General features: G+C 47.7%; 1 long non-coding RNA gene, 1 other non-coding gene and 1 pseudogene across 2 annotated transcripts; all 3 read right to left on the bottom strand.

Annotated features, from left to right (window-relative positions):
• Window positions 1-680: 680 nt before the first annotated feature.
• LOC121154644 lies at window positions 681-12,647 on the bottom strand. Its single transcript, XR_005883572.1, has 3 exons — window positions 12,636-12,647; window positions 8,645-8,651; window positions 681-763 (listed from the first exon to the last, which is right to left on the bottom strand). It is a non-coding gene; the product is annotated as an uncharacterized LOC121154644 (long non-coding RNA).
• Window positions 1,004-2,378, bottom strand: LOC121154643 (annotated as a pseudogene).
• Window positions 4,200-4,306, bottom strand: LOC121154701. Its single transcript, XR_005883588.1, has one exon. It is a non-coding gene; the product is annotated as a U6 spliceosomal RNA (small nuclear RNA).
• Window positions 12,648-14,077: the final 1,430 nt, after the last annotated feature.

Consider the following 14,077-nt stretch of genomic DNA (forward strand, 5'->3'; position numbering starts at 1 on the left):
TCACAATTCCAGCCCCCCTAATTTAAATATTTCTATGTGAAGTCAGTTGGGTCTGTAGACACGGAACCTAGTGACCTGGAAAATCAACTGTTCTAAGTTTCCAAAAATCCACTAATACAATGTAATCACAAACAAATGAGTTTCAAACTCACAAATGTAAGAACACATAAGCCTTAAGCCTCAGCCACATTTCTTACTGCAGAGTTTTAGCTCCCTTGGTCCCCAGTGAGTAGCTCCAACACCCCTTTCCCCCTCTTTTTTTTTCCCCCTTTTTTGAACAGATGTTTTTATTTGAAAGAGTGACACAATAGGGCCCGGCAGCATGGTCTAGTGGCTAAAGTCCTCGCCTTGAACACGCCAGGATCCCATATGGGCACCGGTTCTAATCCCGGCAGCTCCACTTCCCATCCAGCTCCCTGCTTGTGGCCTGGGAAAGCAGTCTAGGATGGCCCAAAGCTTTGGGACCCTGCACCCGCTTGGGAAACATGGAAAGAAGTACCTGGTATCCGGCTTCGGATCAGCGCAGCACCAGCTGTTGCGCTCACTTGGGGAGTGAATCATCGGACGAAAGATCTTCCTCTCTGTCTCTCCTCCTCTATGTATATCTGACTTTGTAATAAAAATAAATCTTTAAAAAAAAAAAAGAAGAGTGACACAATATCAGAATCTTTCTGCTACTGGCTTCATCTCCAAATGCTTGCAGTAGCCCTGTGCTGGACCAGTCCAGATACAGGTGTCAGAAACTTCAGTCACCATGTTTCACCTGGGTGAGTCTGAGCCATTACCTCCTGCCTCTCAAGCTGCACATTAGCAAGAGACTGGATTGGACGTAGAATAGTGTCAACATGCACGGCAACATGCAGTTCTTATGCATACATGGCTGTACTCTGTCATTTTAAAACTTGCAAATAAAATTACAGTAGCTGTTATACATCAAATACAGATGAAGCAAGTTGATTGACATGGATATAAACAACACTAAGTAACTTTTCCATGAGTGAGTCTAGGTTACTAGTTGAGGTTGAACATTCACCCTCTGCAGCACTTTTTCAGACATGCAAAAAACTGGATTAACAGGTTTTACCTGTTCTCCCAGAAGAGACAATCCAGCTATTCCAAACAATATATGAAAAGGATCCACCACGTCTCCCGGTCTGTCGGCAAATCACCCGTTTCTTCATCTTGTAATGCTAAGATGAAATTCCTCAATTTCTCTCTAACGATCAATGAAGCCTTTCAATAATCTTTAGAGAAGCCAGCACCCACCATGAGTAACACGCATCTGGTAACTCTCTGGTCTTCCATTAAGTCTGTCTGAAGGTAACTGTCGTTCACAAAAACACCAACCAAGTAAATCAGAATTTACTTGAAATAGCTGACTAGTAACAGCCAGGAATCCTGCCCAGCATGGAATTCAGAACCTGGTCTACAACCAAATCCACCATCAAAGCTCATACAAGATAAAGCAAATTCGACTGCTTTTCCCACATCATTAGCATCAAGCTTCCCCAGTAGAGCCAATGTTGCCACCGCACGAAAAGAGGATCCTGTATCAATTTCTCCCCACTTAATAGATCTTCACTTCCCATGAAGCATCTGGTCTCTCTGGCCTGCACTGTGTTCAGTCCCTTTAAAAAAAAAAAAAAAAGATTTATTTATTTTATTGGAAAGGCAGATGTACAGAGAGGAGGAGAGACAGAGCAGAAGATCCTCGGTCCGATGATTCACTCCCCAAATGACCGCAACAGCCGGTGCTGCGCTGATCCAAAGCCAGGAACCAGGAACCTCTTTCCGGGTCTCCCACGTGGGTGCAGGGTCCCAAGGCTCTGGACCATCCTCAAAGCCTTCCCAGGCCACAAGCAGGGGGATAGATGGGAAATGGAGCTGCCGGGATTAGAGCAAGTGCCCATATGGGATCCTGGTGTGTTCAAGGCGAGGACCTTAACCATTGTGCTATCACACCGGGCCCGTAGTCCGGCCCCTCTGCTCCAGTGCACCTGCATGCTGATATAACCATCACAGTGCATGCTGGAACTTCCAGCAGACTGTTAACTCCACTTAGACCAGCTGCTTCATGGGACCCCAAATGTCTCCAGCACATGAAACATCTTTCTGTCGACTTTGTACGTATTCCACAACCTTATTATTATTTATTTATTAATACCATCATATAGCGTAAGAATCTGGACAGAACTTAGAGTATACAAAAGATGAGGATCATGCCCAATACTTACACCACATTCGTGTTGGCACGACTTTGTGAATGTCAGAATTTCTTCTCTATTCATGCGATTAAGTTGTCCCATGAGATCCATTACTGTCAGACCACAACACATGCCACTCATCCTCAAGTACTCAGACATGCAGTATTCACAATCATTTCTCTTTGAGCCATAGGATACAATATACTCAGCAAGTTTCTCCAGGAACAGTGAGTCGGGAGCATCTGCCTTGATAACAACATCTTTCTGAGGCGTGCCCACGTCTTGGAGCAAAAAGAGCCACACCTCTCGAGACATCAGTGCCCAACCTTGGTGACATGGAGCACTTGGGGCACATTTGTACCTGTGGCCAAAGACACATGTCGTTCTCTGCCTCTGGCACATGCCATGCTTGAAGAAGCCCTGAATTCGAGTTTTCATCAGGACTTAGAATCCTTTCATGAGACACCTGACATCCGAGGCGCTTGGAAACAAGCTCTGTACCTTGCCAGCCCTGCCCAGACGATGAGGCTTATTATGCCGACCTTCGTCTTTTTTAAAGGACTTACAGATTGGGACCTGCATGTTAGCTCAATTGGCTAATCCTCCCCCTGTAAGCATTAACATCCTATATAGGTGCTGGTTCATGTCCCAGATGCTCCATTTACCATACGGCTCCCTGCTAATGGCCAGGGAAAGCAGCAAAGCTTGGCCCAAAGCCTTGAGATCCTACAGCCATGTAGGAGACCCAGACAAAGCTCCTGGCTCCTGGCTTTGAATCTGCCGAGTTCAGGCCACTGCATCCATTTGTGGAATGAACCAGCAAATGAAACATCTTTCTGTCTCTTCTTCTCTATAAAATATACTTTTCCAGGAAAAATAAATAAATCTTTTAAATGGGACCTGGTATAGAAGCCTAGTGACTAAAGTCCTTGCCTTGCACACCCAGGATCCCTTATGAGCGCCAGTTCATGTCCCAGCTGCTCCACTTCCCATCCAGCTCCCCACCTGAGACCTGAGGGAACAGTTGAGAACGGCCCGAGACCTTAAGACCCTGCTAACATGCGGGAGACCAGGGAGAGGCCCCTGGCTCCTGGCTTTGAATCAGCTCAGCTCTGACCATTGTGAGCACTTGGGGAGTGAACCAGCAGATAGATGGAAAATCTGTCTCCTCTCTCTCTCTGTATGTCTGTCTTTCCAATAAACATAAATGCATCTTAAAAAAAATAATAACTTACAGATTAGGAATCAGTACTGTGGCATATGGGTTAAACCGCCACATGTAGCACTGGCATTTCATATGGGCACAGGTTGGAGTCCCGGCTGCTCCACTTCTAATGCAGGGAAGCTTGTGCCACCCATATGTATCGGGGTCTCCCGTCGCATGGAAGAAATCACCCGACACTGGAGAGAGTCTCAGAGGCGCTTTATTCAGACCTTCCGTTGAAACCGTTATGTCCGTTAATTCCGTTATGCTCAAGCCCCTCCCCCGCCAAGCCCCCGGCTTATATGTCAATCCTGTCCAATCAGCACCAAGGCACACCAATCAGGGCAAAGGGCCAATCACAGGGCAGGAAATTATCAGTGCCCCCAACACATATGGGAGGCCCAGATGAAATTCCAGGCTCTTGGCTTCAACCTGGCCCAGCCCTGGCAATTGCATTCATTTGACAGTGTACCAGCAGAAGGAAGTCTTCTCTCTCTGCTTTTCTCTCTGTATCTCTGCCTTTCAGATAAATAAATAAATCTAATATAAACAGCAAAAAATGACATGCATACATCATATACATTAAGGGCTCTCTGGTGTATTGTTGCTATTGTTATCATTAGTACTTGCATACAGAAGCGTAGCCTACTACGCCATGACGCTGGCCCCACATTTTACAACATTTAAAAATAATCAACGTTCTCTGACTTAACCATCAGTCCAAGGTAGGATAGTACCAGTCTCCTCCTGTATTATCTGTTGAGTGCTTGGTGGGGGATGCAGAACTGTTAAATAACAGGACAGGGTGGATGGGATTTGCATGTCACCTTGCACAGAGGCCATGCTAATCTTCTCTGTATTGTTCCAGTTTTAGTACATGTGCTGCCAAAGTGAGCACAAGGGGGCTGGGGAAACTCAAGAACAGCCCAGTCCCTCCCCTTGGACAAGAGTACAATGAAGCTTCCCTTGTATTAGCCCAGGATGGTGGGTGGCTCCCGGTGGGGGTTCAGGTCTCTAAGGTTCAGAGCCACAAGCATGGTGCAGTGACCTTGGCCAAGTCACTCAGTGTCTCTGAGGAGAGTAATTCAACCTGTCTCATCAGGCAGATGGAATAAACGAACTAACGCATTCAAAATACTTGGAACAGTGTCTGGAACATTGTACATGCTCAAACTTAGGATTCAGGGCCCGACAGCCAATTAGGAAACCACAGTACAGGCTTTTCTGCTTCTGGCTCCCTGTGCCTCGCAGCCTTCCATGCTACAAAACAGGTGAGCCCACAAAGACTTGCCATTTAGCTGAGTAAACAAAACAAATACGCCTGGAACAAGCAGAGGACAGCATCAAGGTAGGGTGGAAAGGACACACACAAATGAGTCTCAAGCCTGACCAGATGTTATCACTACCTGGAGAATTTTTCAAACTCCTGATGCCTAGGCACTCCTCCAGGCCAATTAAATCTGATTGTCCAGGGGTGTGGCCCAAATGTCAACACTTACATGTTCCAACTCTGCTCCAGGTTACTTCCATATGCAGCCAAAGAAAGTCACCTGCTAGAACAGGTTGACACCTGATGGATATCCCTGGTTCAAAGAAGTGAGACAATTTACTCCACCAGTACAAATCCTATAGAAAGTCTGAACTTGACCAGATTTGTGACGACTCCCATCCCAATCATAATTTGGTAAAGCTGTCTATCATTCATAATGTGCCAGGTAAATATTTATCAGGCAATACTTCATTGACCTAACACAATAATCCAATTACCCAGTACGTTAAAGGTCCCATTTTACAGATATCCAAAACTAAGGCTTGGAGAGATGCAGTCCATGAGATACACTCAAACACAGACCTTCTGACCTATGGACCAAGAAACAGGATATGAGCTCGGCTTCCTGCCCTACCCTGGGAAATGCCCTTCCTCAGAAATGTTTCTCTCACTTGCCACCCACAGTCTGACCCCAGGACTCTTGCCATCTTCCCAGCAACATCACAACTCCACCTGCTCCAGTGCCACGGGCCAGACCTCAATGCTGGCCATCTCGTAAAAGCCTACTTCCATCTCCACATCATTAACGACAGCAACTGTGCCCCTTCTCTGCCACAGCTCCCTACAGCCTTCTGCTAGCTTAACTCCACTCATTTCCATTCTGGTTGTATGTGTTTTGGGGGGCTTGGATTGTTGAATTTCCAGCTTCCTTTTTAGCCCCCCAGCTATCTTCCATTTTGAAATAACCAGCACAGAGCAGAGCAAAACATGCTCAGTTGCAATGGGTCAGGCTTCCAGGGACAAAGTCTTCATTACAGGAATTCTTAATGTCGTTCCTTTTGTAAGGCCAAGCTCTTTATTGTGGGGGCAACTTAAAATTGGCCAAGAAGCTGGCTGCAGTCCCGGCTTCCACCTCCCAGAGGGACTCAGTGCCCCCATGGCTGGGGTGCTGGTGAGGACAGCTTTCAGCTCCGGCCTCATCAGGATTTTGTGAGATCCAGAAAGTCATCTGGTTCTGACGGTGGAGGGGAGGAAGCACAAAGGATGGTCTTTCCCCGGGATGGGACAACTTGGCCAGAGCCACCCTTGAAGGTGGGAGGTTGCTACTGGGTAACTTGGAAGTTCTCCTGCCTCCAAGGCTATTTCTGCTTCACTGCTTTCACAGATGTTGACACTGAGGGCTTCATCAGGAACGCAATCTTCAAGCAGCAAGGGAGAGCAGGACGACTGTGAGAAGTGGAGAGCAGTGAGGGGAACTAGTGTGGTATGTGAGGGACTTGGCATCGGTCAGGATTCTCCTGAGACACAGAGCCTACAGCTGGAGTGGCATGGTCATGAAGAAGCAGTTATTCTAAGAAAGTGGTGCACCCAGTTGTGGAGGCTGGTGTGAGCTAAATCTGCCATACGTTGGGCGGGTTCAAGACTCGGAGGAGCAGGGAGAGCAGATGGTGCCTTCCAAGCACTAGTGGGGAAACCCTTCTGGCTTGGGGAGCCTGGTCTTTCACACTGTCCCTTTTGTTGTATTCAGGTCTTCGACTTTGATTGGCTGAGGCCCACTCTCATTCTGGAGGACAAATTACCTATCTAAAACGCACCTATTTGTTAGTTTCACCTCAAGCTACCCTCTAACTTGATACACAGAACTATCACTACAGGTAATTGTATAAACTCCAGGCCCAAGCAACTCCCTTGCAGAATGTCCTGTGTAAGTCGCAAGCACACATGTGCGCGCACACACACACACATGTCCAGGTTTGCAAGTTTACCCTTGACAGGGTGCAAGAGCAGGCTGCCTGACTTCCCCATCGCCTCCCAGGCCTATGGTGCATCCTTGTGTTGTGCTCACTTCCAGGTTTTCCTTACAAACTTCAAGAAAGGTGAGCAAAGCTGGGAGCCAGGCACAAAGGAGCAGTTCAGAGGGCCTCCTGCTTTCAGGACAGGATGCACAACAGCTGTTGCTGGGTCATGGGCTATCTACATGCCAACGACAACCAGGCCAGCAAAAGCCTCTCTTCCCCCTTCATTGGGGCAGACAGTAAGAAGCCCTACCCTGCCTGCCTTAATTCATCTTCCCACCTGAGGCCTGGCCTGCTTCTGTTAGGTTTCCCTGCCCACGACTCATCCAGGTTCCATTATCTTTACACCGACTTGTCCTCTGAGAACTCCCTTTTGTCCTACTCAGATCTAAGCTAGTGTCTGTTAGAGTCCACTGTGCCTTTTCTACTAGGATCCTGGTAATACAACCTCAGTGATGTCGGCTGCTCAGTAAAACACCTTCCAGAGGCCAGCACGGTGGTACAGTGTGTTAAGCCCTGGCTGGCAACACTGTCATCTCGCATTGGATTGGCCAGTTTGAGTCCTGGCTACCCCACGTCGGATCCACTTTCCTGCTAATGTATCCCGTGTGGAACAGAAGACAGTTGGAATGCTTGGACTCCTGCCATACATGTGGGAGACCAGGAAGAAGTTCCTGGCCCCTGGCCTCTGCCTGGCACAAACTAGGCTATTGTAGCTATTTGGGGAGTGAACCAGCAAATAAAAGATAAGTCAATCTCCCTCTCCTCCTCTCTTACTCTGCCTTTCAAACCAATGATTTTTTTCAAATGATCCCAAAAGGCTAATGATGTTTTTAACTCTTATGTGGATTCCAAAAAGATCCAGACCAAGACTATCAATACACAGTTTTAAGTAGAAAGAATGTTGATGATACCATAACTTTCATGTCATATATGCTTTTTTTCCTTAAGATTTATTTATTTTTATGGCCTGGTGTGGTAGCCTAGCGGCTAAAGTCCTTGCTTTGCACACACCAGGATCCCATATAGGCGCCAAATCTAATCCCAGTGGCTCCAATTTCCATCGAGCTTCCTGCTTGTGGCCTGGGAGAGCAGTAGAAGATGGTTCAAAGAATTGGGACCCTGCACTCACATGGGAGACCCAGAAGAGGCTCCTGGCTTTGGATTGGCTTGGCACCAACCGTTGCAGCCACTTAGGGAGTGAAGTAGCGGATTGAAGATGTTTGTCTCTCCTTCTCTCTGTATATCTGGCTTTCCAATAAAATAAATAAATCTTAAAATTTTTTTTAACTTTATTTTTGGGCCCAGTGCAGTAGCTAGTAGCTAAAGTCCTCATCTTGCATGCACCGGGATCCCACATGTGCACCAGTTCATATCCCTGCTGCTCCACTTCTCTTTCAACTTCCTGCTTGTGGCCTGGGACAGAAACCGAGGCCCCTGCAGCCATGTGAGAGAGCCAGAGGAAGCCCCTGGCTCCTGGCTTCGGATCGGCTCAGCTCCGGCTGTTGCAGCTATTTGGGGAGTGAATCTGTGGACAGAAGATCTTTCTCTGTTTCTCTTTCTATAAATCTGCTTTTCCAATAGAAAACAATGGATCCAGGCACTTGCAAAGTGAGGACTTTAGCAACTGAGCCATCACACTGGGTGCCATATATATATATTTCTACAAATGATAGTGGGAAATTTGCAAAGCATCAATTACATGTCCTCCATTTCCTTACTAGGATATAGCCAAAACACTTAGAAAGCCTCAGAAGGCAGTAGTGAGCCCAGCAGACACGGCTGTTGACAGATGCAGTGCCCCTGAGGAAGCTGAAACAGCCAGTTAGTTATAGAGCTGGGTTTTGAACCTGGGCCTGGAGTCCTAGCACGCATTTTAAGCATTACTGTCATTTTCATAAAGTTAATCAATGCAAATGGGACTTTCTCGTGTTGGGTTAGCAGGAGGCACTAGGATGCTATCGGAACCGACTTTGCTTCTCCCCACAGGCGTGCTGCAATCCTCAGGACCCTGGGCTCGGGGCAGGGAGGACGGTTCTGCCAATGCCTCTTCCTTCCTCGGTGTGCGCCCAGATCGCCTCAACCTGAAGGGGTGCGCGGTACCTGCCACTCTGTTGGATCATACAATATTCATCCCCTCCTGGCGCCAAGCCCCACTCAAAAGTTCAACAAGGCACATCAAAGCGAGTTCTGTGAAGAAGTTTAGTGCACCCTCTTGAGATAAAGCTATGCTTCTTGCAAACCAGTAAAGAGCCTCCCGGCCCCTCCCATCAGAAAAATTATTAATGCATGAGGATTTTCAGGAATTGCTGGAAGTATGATACCCACTATTTCCAGCTTTCTGGGAAGAATACCAACTTCTTCCTGACAAATAAGTTCATTGAGCATGTAATGAAACGTTGATTTGATTTGACTTCAAGAGCTTCGCAAACATTTGAGATTCATCAAACCATTCACAAGCACAAGTAATCCTATTTTGAGAGCTCGTGTCCTGCTGGTTTGTTTGATAAGTCGAGGAAGAGGAAAAGGCAACAGGAGCACCCCCAGCAGGTCTGCTCTTAGACCCCAAGCTCCGGTCTCCCCAGATCGCAGAGGACAGGAGCACCGCCATCTAAGCTCTGCTAAAACATGCAGGCTTCTTCCCAACAAAGCACATTCCATGCTGTCTTTTGCAGAAAAATGAATCAGATTATTTTGCCCTCTGAAGGTTCCAAGACGAGTTTCAAGTTAAAGTCATGCATTGCCAACTATGTGCATCTGATGATTTTTTTAAAAAATGACTTACTTTATTTTTATTGGAAAGGCAGATATACAGAGAAGAGACAGAGAGAAAGATATTCCGAATGATGATTCATTCCCCAAGCAGCTGCAATGGCCAGAGCTGAGCTGATCCGAAGTCAGGAGCCAGAAGCCAGGAACCTCCTCCAGGTCTCCCACATGGGTGCAGGGTCCCAAGGCTTTGGGCCATCCTCGACTGCTTTCCCAGGCCACAAGCAGGGAGCAGGCTGGGAAGTGGGGCTGCCGGGATTAGAATTGGCAGCCAAATGGGATTCTGGCATGTGCAAGGTGAGGACTTTAACCGCAAGGCAACTGTGCTGGACCCGCATCCCATGATATTCAACACTCAGAAGTTCCATAAAACCACAAGCCCAAGAAGGCAAATGGACTGTGGGGTTCCTAGCAGACCAACAGCCAAGGGCAGCTTCAGTGCTGCCCCTGGCCACTTTCCCTGACCCCAATCTTCACTGCCCATCCCTCTAGCAGCCTTTCCTCGCACTCCTCTCTCCTGTCTGACCCCTCACTCCTCCCCATCCCTGCACCTCCAGTCTGGCTAAAGCTGGGCTGCAGTGTGCAGCGCCTCATTTACCACCTGCCATGTGGCCATTGTCAGTCCCTAGCGCAGGGCCAGGGCTCCGGCCAAGCTTCCCCAGCCAGCATGTTCTCTGTAGCCACCCAGTCCTCCTGTCACCTCCCGCTCATTTCCTGTAAGCTATGACCCTTTCTTTGGAATAGTAATTCAACACGATGATTTCTTATTGGAATTCTAGGAACACGGTATCAGCGTGACTCACATTTCTGAGTGTTTAAAATAGTACTCGCTATATTTGAGTGAGGCAGATGAGTTTTTGTTGGACACTTACTGTACGGATTTATGACCTTCCATAATCATTCTGGGAAAGAAAGAGAACAAGGACGTCTCACTCACTCTTAATGAGCCTCTGCCGTATCACTGAAACTCGGGGTGGAAACATATGGAAAGCAGTATCTTCAGATGATGTCATAAGCTCTTCATTTAGGATTACAACAGAGTTCCTCTATGCTAGCATCAAGAACAAAATTACCATCACCCTCAGAAATTACATTTCTACAACTCACTGCTTGATATGAGGGTGATTTTACAATCTATACAAGCACGAGCTGAGTTAGATAAAGTCCATAAATTTATGTGGACCAGGGTCTAAATTAATTCAGGCCCAAATAAATCAAACTGTAGCTAGGCTGTGATTTAATTAAAAATTGAAAATATGACTCATGGCACTTTGGTTTACTGATGTTTACTGCCAAGAGATGCACCACTACCACGACAGAGACAAATGCGGGGAGGACAGACAGAGGCTTCAAGGTTGAAAGAGACAAATGCATCGGATGGCCGTGGCACCAGAGCAGAGCTTCCACTGCTCAAATAAACGGTTCAGGGCACCTTCAGAAGAAGTAAGTCTGCAATATTGTCACACACAAAATAAGCAGAGCCTCATTATTCTCCTGGCTTTCTTCCTCCTCTTTGTTTTCTGCGTATCCTCATCTTCTTGTGTGCGGACACACACACACACACGTCTTTCACAAATCATTCCACCATTTATTCTCCTTCCTGTTTTGATCGTTTCGTGCATTATTCTTATGTTATCTCCTTTCCACCTACTTTCTGGGACATACGGTGGAAAAGTGGAATTAAAGACAAGTTGATTCTGGTGCAGAAAAATTGGAAATGCATAAATTCATGAACAGCTTTTTCCATTAGCATTTTCCGCAAACACTCTGAAGACCTCACCACATGAGCTGCTTTGCTGTACTAACTGCAATTTCTGTTCACGCCTCACATGTTGTGCAAACTTGTGTACCATGAGGCTTTGCCTTGGCCGTATATGTAGATGATTTTGTACCCTCAGCCCTGGGCCAGCATCAGAGCTGCCCTCAGGCATGAAGTAGATTTCAGAGAAGGACAGATGGGATAGGGATGGGTCCTAACCCAAACCAGGAGCCCTGGGGACACACTGGAGTGTTCACAGAGAAACACAGGGCAGAAACCCTGACTCCCGGGCGTGCCCGGGATCCACTGGCAACCACAGGACTGCAGCCAAGCAGAGCAGGTAGAGGGATCCAGGAGCCAGGAGCCACATAAGGGAGGCTGGCTCCATTCTGGTGTTCCCCCCCACTCCACCCATGACCACGACTGGCTCCCACTCCTCCCCGAGCTTCTCCCGCAACAGTGCCATTCTGCACTGGATCACTGGATCACCCCGTAACTGTGCAGTGAAAATCTTTCCATCACCTTCGTATTTTAACAAGAGCCTTTAATGTCCTGAGGCCAAGAAGCCAGTGTGCTGGGAGCTTCAGGCCTCTGGCAGGGAGGGGAAAGGGGATTCTTTCAGTCAGCAGGTCCCCTGGGATCCCCACCAGACCACCCAGGGCTTCTGGGACTCGTGACACCCACCCTTCCCTCCACCCGGAGCTTCCATTCCTATGCAGGAAGCTGGCTCCGAGAGCTGTGGGGATGGAGAAAGGCAGGCCCAGGCCTGGGCAAGGCTGGGAAACATCTGGAGGCACAGGCAAGCACAGGACTTGGGATTTCCCTACACACTGACCTTGTTCATGGGGAAGGAGAAGGGGATGGTACAATCCTTTGAATTATGGTCCCTTCTTTTCATTCAATATGAGTTTTGGACCTTCCTCTGAAAATTCTTGAGCAATATTTACGAGAGTCAGCAACGCTTAGGGTCAAGTTTAAGATTCACCAGGCACTGGCCTAGTGTTTAAGAAGAGCACATCCTGTGTCCAGACACCTGCATTGTTTGCGTCCTGACTCCAGGTCCCCAAACCAGCTTCCTGATAGTGCAAGACGCTGGGAACCACAGCGTTGGATCGAATAGTTGGCAGCCACGTGGGATTCCTGGATTGAGTCCCTAGTCCTAGGCCCAGCACTGCTGCAGGTGTGACTCATGGTTAGGAGAGCTCTGTTTCTCTTTCTGCCTATCAAATAAGTAAATGCAAGCTTTAAAGGAAAATAGAAAACAGCCCAAACACAGGGCCAGACTCCCTTCACAGCCAGCTGTGAACGACCATGAAAGGCGTTCTGAGGGATACAGGGCAGCTTCTAAAGAGGCCAGGCTCCAGGAAACAGATCTCACCTCCATCACCTCCTCGGCTGATCTGTAGATCCTCACACAGGAAGCCAACTCAGGGAGGTGCAGTCTCCTTCCCTCTCTTCATTCCTGACCTCAGAGACAGGCAGCCGCAGCGGCACATGACCCATGCATTAGCCTACAGCGCCACCTAGCAAAGCCAGAGGGTACTCAGCAAACATGAAGCTTGGGAGGGCTTTCGGTTTGCTTTTGTTTTCCATAACCAGGGAAGGGAGTTTCCATTTCATTCGCCAGAGTTCTGGGAAAGAGAATTTGTATAAAACCTTCCTTGCTCATGATGGAAAACATTTATTCGAATCTAATGAGATAATTTGACCCAAAGGCTATAGTAATCAAAACTTACGGGGACAAGCATTTAGTTCTCTAAACTTTTTTTTCTAGTAATATCTGTGACGAAGCAGTTTTTGCTCCAAGAACTTGATCCTACCTTACATTTAAAATGTTGAAACTAACAAGGAGATACTTTTTCCTCTCTTTTCTCTCCTCTTCTCCAGGACTGAGGTACCTGGGGAAGATGACAGCTTACTGTAAAGACTCCATGATCCTATACACAGAAGTGAGTGCACTGAGTCAACGGACATTCTGCTGATTCTAGAGTGTCTCTCTGTCACTTTCAGCATTGGGGGAGTGAGATGAGGCTCTCCTTGTTCCCACAGATGTATTCCCATTGGATGCATGGGCAGAAATGGCAGTCTGCCCAGGGCCCAGGTAGAGGCTCTGCCCAGAGTGCCCAAAATACCCTTCCCACGGGAAGTGTGCACATCTCAGCAGCAGAGGCTCAGGGATACCTCTTGGCTGATGGGTGGAAGCCATCATCATGTCCACGCAGGGAAGAGACAGACTTCACCAGTGAAGGGGTTTGGAGAATGCAAAGGCTGGGGAGGTGGGCTCTGGAACCAAAGCCTGAGCTGAATACTCAGCTTCCCTGTTACCTGAGCCCCCGGCACCTCAGTGCTTTAGGACAGTGGGGCTGACTCTAGTAGTCAGTGCCTACTGCACAGGGTTTATTGAAGAGGAAATGACAAAAGCCATGTGAGGCCCGGCATAAGACCAGCACTCAGTGTTAGCTGGCACAGCCTTGTGTCACTTCCTGATGGGGAGATGGTCTGAGAACTGTATCATTAGATGCTTCTTCAGCACGCAAACATCAGAGTGAAGGCCTATGACACATCCAGGCTGTCCTGTCTCAATTACGATCATGCCATGCATGGCCATGCTTTATCATGCTACAATGCAAACCTGAGTGTCCTTGTATCCCAACAAGCCAGTCATCCCAAGTTTGGGTTCTACCTGAAGCTGTCTTACTACATCAGTATAACAAGTCATGCCTATGTAGCAGCTCCCAATGGTAATTTCTTTGGGATATCCCAATATTGGCAGCAAGGATGGGGCAAGCATACAGATCTGAAAAAACAAATGCTTTCACCAGGAAGCACAAGAAAAAGCTCACAGACCACTTCTCT

Source organism: Ochotona curzoniae, unplaced genomic scaffold (genome assembly GCF_017591425.1).
Source record: "Ochotona curzoniae isolate NIBS_2020 unplaced genomic scaffold, NIBS_Ocur_1.0 contig_2754, whole genome shotgun sequence".
Lineage (NCBI taxonomy): Eukaryota > Metazoa > Chordata > Mammalia > Lagomorpha > Ochotonidae > Ochotona > Ochotona curzoniae.